This window comes from Mizuhopecten yessoensis, unplaced genomic scaffold (genome assembly GCF_002113885.1).
Source record: "Mizuhopecten yessoensis strain PY_sf001 unplaced genomic scaffold, ASM211388v2 scaffold10857, whole genome shotgun sequence".
Lineage (NCBI taxonomy): Eukaryota > Metazoa > Mollusca > Bivalvia > Pectinida > Pectinidae > Mizuhopecten > Mizuhopecten yessoensis.
In genome coordinates this window covers 8,935-19,912 of record NW_018408756.1, presented here as the reverse complement: position 1 = coordinate 19,912, position 10,978 = coordinate 8,935, and the positions used below count along the sequence as shown (strand labels likewise).

Genomic DNA, 10,978 nt, shown 5'->3' with positions numbered 1-10,978 from the left:
ATCTACCTCCAAGGATAATTCTCACCAAGTAAAAATAATTTCCTACAGAAAGTTGTCAAAATATACCCAAAAGTGTTATTTCCCTATATAAACTATAGTAAACTTTACCCCCTCCCCAAGGGAGAACGGATAGCTCGGGGGTCCTGAAATTTACAATTTAAGTAAAGCCCCTGATGATCTTTCTTTCCACGTAGAGAAAATCACTGTAGTACCTCCGAGTCTGAAGAAATTTTTTGAAATATTGGTTAATTTTCCCTTTGGGGCCCCGCCCTGGCCCCAGGGGTTGGGGTAGGAATCCCAATTTTACAATTTTGAAGCCTCATCTACCAAGGATGATTCTGACCAAGCAAAGCTCAGGTGACCTAAAAACACATTTTAGGGTCAAGATACAAAGTACACAAGCGTAGCGATGCCAACAAATATTGTTTTAATAAAGAAAATATAGTAAAAATATCAGATAACGGAAACCCACAATATTTGCTAGGATGCCGTATGTACAATATATACAAGCTCCGTGCATTATTTGATGCATTTTAAAATGTTAATATGTTCCCATTCCCGAAATAGCGATAACAAACTTTCACTATCAAAATCCACGATGGCTGCCTGTCGGTCATGTTGTTTATCCGATCAGTCTCAAAAATTGCCCTGCACAAATAATAACCAAGGGGAACCTGCATATAAAATTTGAGAAAGATCCCTCAAGTACTTCTTGAGAAATAGCGTTAACAAACTTTCTATATCACAATCAAAGATGGCTGCCTGTCGGCCATGTTGTTTATCCGATCAGTCTCAAAAGTTGCCCTGCACAGCTAAGGACTAAGGGAAACTACATATAAAATTTGAGAAAGATACCTCAGGTACTTCCTGAGAAATAGCGATAACAAACTTTCAATACCAAAATCCAAGATGGCTGCCTGTCGGCCATGTTGTTTATATGATCAGTATCAAAAGTTGCCCTGGACAGCTAAGGACCAAGGGAAACCTACAAATAAAATTTGAGAAAGACCCCTCTCCTACTTCTTGAGAAATACTGATAACAAGAATTGTTAAAGGACGGACGACGGACCACGGACGCAGGGCGATTTGAATAGCCCAACATCAGATGATGGTGGGCTAAAAACTACAATATTAAAAAATCCAGATCATAATCTTTGCATTGAAATAATATAGTACATGTATACTCAATTATCATTTGGAAACATTTTTCCATGCACCAACACTTACATCCCACATAGGGAAATAATTCTTTTCCTGAGCTATACAAACCCATATTTCTGGGTATAAATATATGTATACCCATCCTCATCAGTGAATACATCACCTTTCCTAAACAATATGTACAATTTGTATTTTCCCCCCAATCTAATTATGAAATTACTTGATTACCTTCCATTCCCGGGCAATATACACCCACTATTGGTATATTATATACCAATCCAACATAGGTGAATACATCACCTTCCCTTTGTGATCCATAATTACTTACGGTATAAATATATACCTTACTGCACACTACAGTAACACATGTGAATACATCACATTAACCTAGGCAATACATGCCTGTACTTATGATATAAATCTATATCATACATATTACATAAGTGAATACATCACTCCCTTGCATAAAGCGCACCCACCTTAAGCTTCTTGGTGTACATCTATACTCGTATCTACACGGATGAGAATATCCTGGTACCAATTCACCGTAAGGTTTCTTTGTTAGCTAGTGATATATTTGATATAAGGTTTCATTGTTAGCTAGTGATATATTTAACTCCGTCGTTTATCTGTCGCTGCGTTTTTAGTGCTTAACTATAAATTGTGTGTGTATATATATATATATATAAATATTTAACTTATTTAAATATTTGATACGAGGTTACTTTTTTAGCTAGTAATATATTTGATATAAGGTTTCTTTGTTAACTAGTAATATATTCAACTTATTTAATATCCCGGCGATTTTCGTCATCATGCCCAATATGTATCCCTGCGGTATTTGTGCAAAAAACTGCAATGGAACTAAAAATGTAGCTTGTGATCATTGTGACAAATGGTTTCATTACAAATGTTAAAAGTTGAACCTGCAACAGTTCAATATCCTGCGGAAACCACCCCTTTCATACAAGTGCTCTCAATGCTATTGTCACAGCGACGAAAGCTATAATTTCCACTTAGCACTTGATAGGTTAGGGTCTGCTTCTGCTGTCGGTGACTTAGTTCAGGCAACTGCACTTGAAGCAATTTTCATGCGGTCAGTAGGTAGGTCAAATATTGCAAAGAAATGTAACTTCACTGACACAATGATAATAGATAGTTCGGCATCAAAGTTGTTAGGGGAAATTACTGATATGACTTCGATAGTGGTGAGGGGGGGGGCAGGAATTGTCTATTCAATTCTCTCTCAATGGCCATTCAGGGGAACGAGCGATTGTCCACAGAAATTAGGGTTAGAACTTGAATAGAGATTGTTCAAAACAAATCTTTTTTCGAGAATGTACATATTCATGATAGGTTAAATATGGTGAGTCCGTCCATTGATGAAGCAGTGCGGGACAGTGCCAGAAACAAATCTTTCTGCTCAGCTTGGACAGTCCATGCTGCTGCATCAGCATTTACTAAGGTAGACCCATCAAGTCTATATTCCCTGCTGTCAATGGTGTCTTAGACCCAAGTGTTGGGATACTAAACACCGTTTTCAGGCCACGGGGATCAATCGCAGGCAACGCAATATGTATTATGTGGTCCAGCGTCAGTGTACAAACACGTGGTTTCTGGACACCTAATAATTTTGTTCCACTTATGAACAGCGAAGCCATATCGGTTATAGACATATCCGACATGTCACACTTCCCACCTTTGCCATCACCATCATCATGTGTAAAGGTGGAACAAACTTCTCCCCTCCCAGATAAAATATCCAACTACAGTATGTCACCAATTTGTGCACTACCGCGTATAGGTTAGGACCCTTTGGATACCTAGGGAGACTGTACCAGATTGGATTGCTACTGATCCAATCAATAATTTGTGCATACTGAGACTACAGGAAGTCTGGAGTCTCCTCCTCTGTGCCCCTTTCCAGCTTACAATGATATCATAGTTTATGCCAACCGCAAGACGGGGGCTATCAACTATGTTTCACAAGAATTGTTAAAAAGTGTTGAAACCATCACAACCAATAACAAGAGGCCCATGGGCTTTAACGGTCACCTGATATATTTATACAGAGAGTTGATTTTGTTTTTAACATGAACAGAAATATTATTCAAAGTGACAAAAAACAATGAAAAGCACCTTATTCAATATCTAGCCTACATATTTCAGACTAAAAAGTATTTGAAACTAGCACCTCTGATTCTAAACAAGGAAAATGAAGAAATTTTAGCACACTGACTCCTTTGAGCCCCACTCTACAGCCCTTGGGGGGTAGGGCTGGCTCAAAATTTTCAAAGTATCAAACTGTCAACTCAAGGTTATAATTCCAATCAAGTTATTAACATGTAATATTCAAAGTATGATGTCGTTTTTCCACTTTCCGTTTGGCAAATATTAACATTAATGTAACCTCATCGTTTCTCAACGATAACAAAAGAATCATTTATACGCCATTGTCAAACTTGTGCTAATGTAATTTCTTGTCTCAGATTGTGTCATAAATAACGTCATCAAGTTTTTTTGAGTAAAATATAAATTTTCATTGGGGCCTGTCAAGGGGTATTATTGGACGAGCAATGTTGGAGACACAGCACTCTTTGGAAAGTCATTTTTGTACTGGTTATAACTTGGAAAACCACATGAGTGCATCTCACAATAGCTGATACACAACAAATAAAATAAAAAAGTAAATATAAATGTGTATTTTCTGTAGATTAATCAGGGATGGACACAAACTTTTTTGCTTGGTAATCCACAGGACTAGTTGAAAAGATTATTTACTAGTCCTTTGTCAATGTAAAGTTCTATAAGATTTCCTGATCAGGAAACATTGCGATCTACAGCATGAAACATCAAAAGAAGACTTAATATAACTACTGCCATAAAAATATGGTTAAGTTATAGGATTTTTATTTGACAATTATCATGCAATATATATATTATTTAAAGCAGTTTTCAAAATTTTAGAAAGTAATATTGTTATTTTATAATTTTATTTTTCACAAGTCCAAAGGTCCAGTTAGGTGATTCACTGGTCCTTGCTGAAATCAACTAGTCAACGACTAGTGGACTAGTGTGACCAAGACTCAACCCCTGTTAATTAAATACATTTGTAGTGGAACTTATGTGCATTGGTGGTGTCTGGTCAATCATGTCAATAGTTCGGTTGATCTGATAATAGTAGAAATATGACCAGCACGGAGACCTGGCTCTCCGGATGATTGATCAGGCAAATTGGAACTGAACAGGTCTTTATTAATATTCCAGCCCAAAAAAAAGGAAAAATTTACAATTATCTTAATACCTACTGTATCCATCTCTTCCAATACTCTATCTGAACCTAATTGAGTTATTGGTAATACTTGGACATGAAATTGTGCAAATATGGTTAAAATATAAAGCACATTCTATGAAGAGTTCTAATTGAATATCAATTAAGCAAGAATATAATGATATATATATTATATATACATGCAATATAATGTGGCAGTCAAACTAACTGTGCATTTTCGACTTGCATACAAAATCTAACCTCATATATTTATTTTTAGGCCTAAACAAGGCTTTTATATTTTGCCTAACTTGCAAAGTCTGTACTTTAAACTTTCAAACTCTGCCAATAACACTGCACTTTAGACATGCCCATTTACTAATCTGTGATGCAAGTTTATTCATCTGTACACATGCAAAGTGATACCAAAGATGACAATAATCACATCCAATGCTTTGATTCCCATATTTCTGTATGCTGTGTCCTTCCTTGATTACATGCTTTTAATTACATACAGGGCAGAAATGTGTTGTGTCAGGGGCATGATCAATGTCCATTGCCTCTGACATGACATGCAGATCTGTGTTTTTCATTTTGATTTTTCAAAGGTCTTAATTGAAAAAAGTTCAGGCACTACAAACTTCACATAAAACAATATCAAGCTGTCAAGTACTAGCAAATAGTAGGGAGCTGTTAAATAAAATCATTTCTGTGTGTTTGCCAAATAATTACATGTGTATACAATTTGCTACATATAAAAGTCACAACCCTTTCTCCCTGTAATGGCAAGCTGCCCTTAGATTTGCCAAAAATATGGATGTTTCTTTTTCAAACATATAGAACCATAAATAGACTTGAAGCTTACAAGAGCAGAGCCTTGAACACTTAGCACATTTTGTAACAAGGACACATTTTATTTCTACAACACCATCCCCACAGCACTCACAAGTGACCAACAGGTCTGGACTTGCTCCTAAATAAAAGTGATTCTGGTCAAGGAATGGACACTTTACTATAAAAAGACTTCAACATTTCTTTCTTGTATGATTGTTAGGCCTCTGGTTCCAGTTCCCTGGCAATAGATTTTATATTTGGGTGATTTTTTTTTATACTCCAACAAATTGCACAATAAAGGTTCCATATTTGTCACAAGATAACTTATAAGAGCATGTACAATATACTAAGACTGAGGTCAATTTTCAAGTTTGACTGAAACCTGCTTTTGTTTATTGAGTCATCACAATCATATTTAATGTCCTAGTCTAAGGGAGATAATTGATATTTTTTAAACCATAAAAACGTTTCCTTGATATTTGAATGTGCCCAGTCTATTACACATAATTGACAAGTGTTATGTACAGGACAATATTTATAAGCAGTGCTTTATATTATTTATTACTAATCTCAAATAGTTTCCATAGCTAACTAATATATTTTTAGAAAATTTATATATTTGTATTGTCCATATTAGGGTATGACTCGCTGTTTAGCATTTAGTTTGCATTCAAAAAGATAAATAGAATGTTAACTAATGCTTTCATTTAAACATCACACAATCACCTACAGGTATCAAGTTGTCTTGGTTTCATAGCCGATTTTATTGCTCCATTTCCCTTGCAATAGGATGTACGATACACTGTATGCGAGTCGCCCTTCACTTTCTGTGACAACACATGTACAGTGTACATTTGGCTGACAAAATACAGCCGATGCAGTTGATATTGAATGGTAGTAAACTTCCTGAAATTGACCAGACTGAAAACACTCATAAGCCTTTTCGATTTTGTAATCATTAAGAATAGTCTGTACATATATAAACGGTCCCAGTTTCTCATCGACCCACCCAGTGTGTAATAACAATGGGTCCGGTATGTCCATCGTCTACATGTAACAAATTAAAGTAATCTTCCTGATATGTTTTAAAATACAGGCATCAGTTTGGACACAGACTTAATTGAATTCCGTGGTTTGGACAAGTGGTAGCTTAATCGTAAATGCAGCAAAACATAATGCCTACAGTCATTTCCTGCTTCCGTCTTTTGACAAACCGCGCTTGGTAAAAAAATCATGTAATTCGGGAAGTTTCCATGTTATAAAATCATCTAAAATTAGATTCTGATCATTAGGATCCGTTGTCTTATAAAGTATATATAACGTTCAATACAAAAAATAAGTGTAAATCTAAATCATGTCTCATGCGAGGCCCGTCTCATGTTGAACTGTCAAATTTGTTTACATTGGAGCGAGGTTTTTTCCCCCTATGACCTCTGACCCGTGCCGCCATCTTGGATGGGTTGATACGTCTATAGCCTCCTCTACAAACACCGAATTGGACAGTGCAGATTTATTATTACAAAGAAACTGAAGGAAGAGGTGTAGAAAAAAAATGGGGTTTTATAACCAAACTGAATAACATCCAGAATAAATTTACTAGCCCCTATGTTTCTCCAAAAATCTACATTTTTATATAACCTACCCTTCACCAGTATTTCCTTTTCTACCTGCTCATATTCATAATAATCTTCGGTTAATAACAAGTCATTATCAAGAACCCCCGCATTGTCACATTGTTCGCTAAAATATTTATCTAGCACCAATTGTTCCCCCCTCGTGTGCCTCTCCTGGTTCGCTGGCTCAATATCACTTCGCTGTTGGGTGGAATCCCGGCCGTCCATCTGCGGAGTTGACCGAGTTCTGAAATGCCCAAACTGACCACAGCCAAAGCAGGCTCCTCCCGACTACCGCTTCCTTGTGACGACTCCTGTGTTGTCACGAAAATTCTGACCGGAAGCAGCAGGAGGGCGACTAAAATTAGAGCCGCCATCTGTATGTCCAAATCTGGATTTTCCTCGTCTATTTCCTTTTACTTTCGCTAGTCTCTCTTTTTTCTTTCTCCGAGCTCTGGCTCCTGCTTTATAAATTTTCTTCTCGTCCTCGGAGTCGCTGGCTATTGTATTGGTCACATAGCACTTGACCGTATCCCAACCACACTCTGAAGAGTCCGCCAACTTGATAAGTTTATTTCTGTTTTTAATGTCCTCCAAACATTTAATTATCAATTCGTGACAATACTCGTGCTTGTCCACTCCACCTGCCCAAACGGCCTTGGTCAAATTCTCTTCTAATTCGGCATTGAATTTAAATTGTTCTTTATTTCCATTCCTACGCCACGAGATGTCCGCATCAGCTTTTAGTTTTTTAACATCAACCCTGGAATTATCTTCTGTTGCAGTTTTAAGATATCTTTTCAACGTATCTATTTGAGTGTCCATGTACCCCTGCAATTCATTTTTCTGAGTGTGTATCGCCTCCAAAAATGTTGTTAGTGATATCGCTGGTCTTTCCTCTGCCATTTTCTATACCTCCTTCCCGACCAGTGCGTTGACCTGAACTGAGGTCCAAGCAACACTTGCTGCACGTGCTACACATGCCCTACAGGTGTCGCCATCTATCGGGGTACCATTAGAGAAAACAATTTCGCGCTAATTCCTTGTAGTTAACCGCGCGAAATATAGATTTATACCCCTGACAAACTAATATTCAAACATACTTTATGCAAGTCTTTAATTCCTTTTTCAGAACATCAATCATACACAAAAGCAATATTAATGTTCCACAGGTCCCACTTTCTATATACAATGTACATACAATTCATTTTTTTAAAAATGGTATTGAATAAAAGAACTAATAAAAAACCTCATGCTAGTGTAGCAAATGAACAAAATAGAGTTTAAATCAACAGACTTGTTTAATTATTTCGTCAGGAAGCCATGTCAATGTCGTACAAACTGTTGTTCGATCAATTCAAACCTCGTCGGAACGATATATGTCTTATTCCTAGTTCAAACCACCAGCGATATCACAATCCTCAACAGTACGCAACAGTTATATGTAAAGGTTCCCAAATAATCGTAAATGCTTAAGGTATTTCATACAGGCTCATGTCGGTGTATATAGTATGAGATTGGCTCATAACTTTTCCTCAAAATGATAAAAATGTGGAAGTTGGTTGGTATACCCATGTCAGGAAAAATGTCAATAATGACCTTTGCAGAAATTATTTGTTGAAAATATTGTTGACTTTGTCTGAAAAGTAACATTTGAATGCAGAATTCTAGTGGCGCAAAATTGCAATGGAATTAATGAAAAAACTTACCTGAACATGCATCCCTGAAGTTTCCATTTATTGACTATTATCGAGAAAAATGTAAGAAAATGTGTCAAATCTCCAGAATAATAGCATATATTTCCACTGAATAAATAACAACTGAGCATAAAGCCAACAAGGCTGCCTGAAGTTGGGGAAAAGCATGCAAAGCAAGTGCGATTTTACCTGTACACCATGCAAAACACCTTCAGGTTCTCACTCGGGTAATCTGCCTCGTTAGCTTCATGAATTATTGTAAAATATCCAATGAAAATACATGCCATCATTCTTGAGATTTGAAGTATTTTCTTACATTTTTCTCGATAATAGTCAATACACGGATACTTCAAAAATTCATGTACAGGTAAGTGTTTTCATGAATTATAATATATACCAACCAACTTCCATATTTTTTTTATTTTGATGAAAAGTTATGAGCCCATCACATACTATATACACTGACAAAGGCATGTATGAAATACCTTAACACACAGAATATGGAAAATACAAAAAGATAAGGCAAATACACTTACCACGGCCAGCTCAGTCAGTCAGTTTCTCGCAATGGCGTACTCGCGCCGAAATGTAAAATATGACTATTGTGAATGAGATTTCTTTGTCCGTCACCAACTCTGATTGGCTGAACATGTTTACGAGCAATATCATTGGTGAACGTGATCACGTGCTTAGCCTATATTCATGCGCGTGCTTTATACTAAAGTTTTCTTATTAGAAACAAGTAAATAATCAGTATTCAAATCAAAATACATTATTGTATCATCCATACACACGAATATCTAAATAAATTGTATTTCATTGCAATTATCACTTCACGAACTGAATTGTAACGAACAAAATACACCTTGACACGGGAACTCTTTAGGATCATACAGGTATGCAGTGCACTTCCGCCATATACACTTGATATACAGCGATCGTCAATCCACTCACTCGCACGTGCGCTAAACGTGATTGTACGAATGACCTGTTCTGAACGAGTAATTGTGTAGATTGGGGTGCATAGCCGCTCAAATAACCATACTAGTAATTAGCTGACTGAATATAATATCAGTAGAAAATATTATGAATATCCACAATAGAATGATATATATTGTTTACAATACATTCTAATCGAATTAGCGCTATCCAATGTTGGGGCGCTCTTCATTTGTATTATATACTGTATGTATTGTGAATATTTAAACGTTGCAATTGATTCATTTCTATTTTGTGTTGACACACTTGTAAACAGATCGTATGCAAAACACTACATATTTGTATTTTCAAAAAATGATATGCCGACCCTGTATAAACCGGACACCTGTGTAAACCGGACAAATAGTTTGGTCCCGACGGCATCCGGTTTAGACAGGTTATACCGTAGAAGTTAAAGGCTTTACCAAACAGAATTGAATATTAAAAGTATCGACAAGATGTCTATATAACTAACATTTAGAAGATGTTTCCACGCAATTCTTGAATAAATATGTCATGCAGACGTTGAGTATACATTTACACAAACTGTTTTTCATTTTTTAACATATTGAACATCACACAGTCGCTAGATCTGAGAACACAGAGCTTGGTTTCTGTTTAAGCTGGTACATTGTTCCTAATCCAAGCTTAATTCTGTGTACAGTAAAATCTCGTTTTATTTGCCATTGAAATCATATAATGTCGGACCGATCAGCAGAAAATAGTGAAAGACATGGTGAGGTTTATAAGAAAGAGATGGTAAAGTACAGTCAGCTTTATTGTGAGTGACGAAAGATGAGGAGCAGATTACATGAACGGACAACAAAAAACAGCGCCTGCATGACTCTAACCATTAACCACTAACACACAGTCCGTCGGATGGGACTATCATTGGTGCGGGTGAAGGGGGGAAGCCAACAGTGCTATATGGACCTATTAGTCAGGTAGGAATAACGGGATAAGCGTTAATCTTGAACTCATACTTAATATATGTTTATCTGACATAGCTAATAGGGGTAATATTAATAATACACAATAAATCAAAATACCCAAACCAATTTTATAAAACAAATAACACAGCGATGTTATACCTAATAAAACATCACATATACACAATGTAGATGTATACATGAGCACATACACATAAAAGTAAAACACCAACCCCTAAGTATCATCCCACAACCAACCCATCCCTCTTTCCCAACCATCCCCAACCCCTCTCCGGTCCATACAACTAGTACTCGATACAGCCCATACTTTCAATCTCCAACCCCTCCAGCTCCCATCAATGTTATAACCAAATTATAACACTAACAACCCACTACCCCATCCCCCACCACCACCACCACACGTTTTTTCCCCCATACTAATAATCACACTATATACTAACAAGAGGCCCAAGAGGGCCTGTATCGCTCACCTGG

The 10,978-nt window shown here is 36.7% G+C and overlaps 1 long non-coding RNA gene across 1 annotated transcript in view; it reads right to left on the bottom strand.

The window, feature by feature from the left end:
- The window catches only part of LOC110463034, a 13,322-nt gene extending 4,855 nt beyond the window's left edge, over positions 1 to 8,467 (bottom strand). Inside the window, exon 1 of the long non-coding RNA XR_002464336.1 lies at positions 6,909 to 8,467. This is a non-coding gene — a long non-coding RNA (uncharacterized LOC110463034). The remainder of the gene's footprint in view (positions 1 to 6,908) is intronic.
- Between the last annotated feature and the right edge of the window lie 2,511 nt (positions 8,468 to 10,978).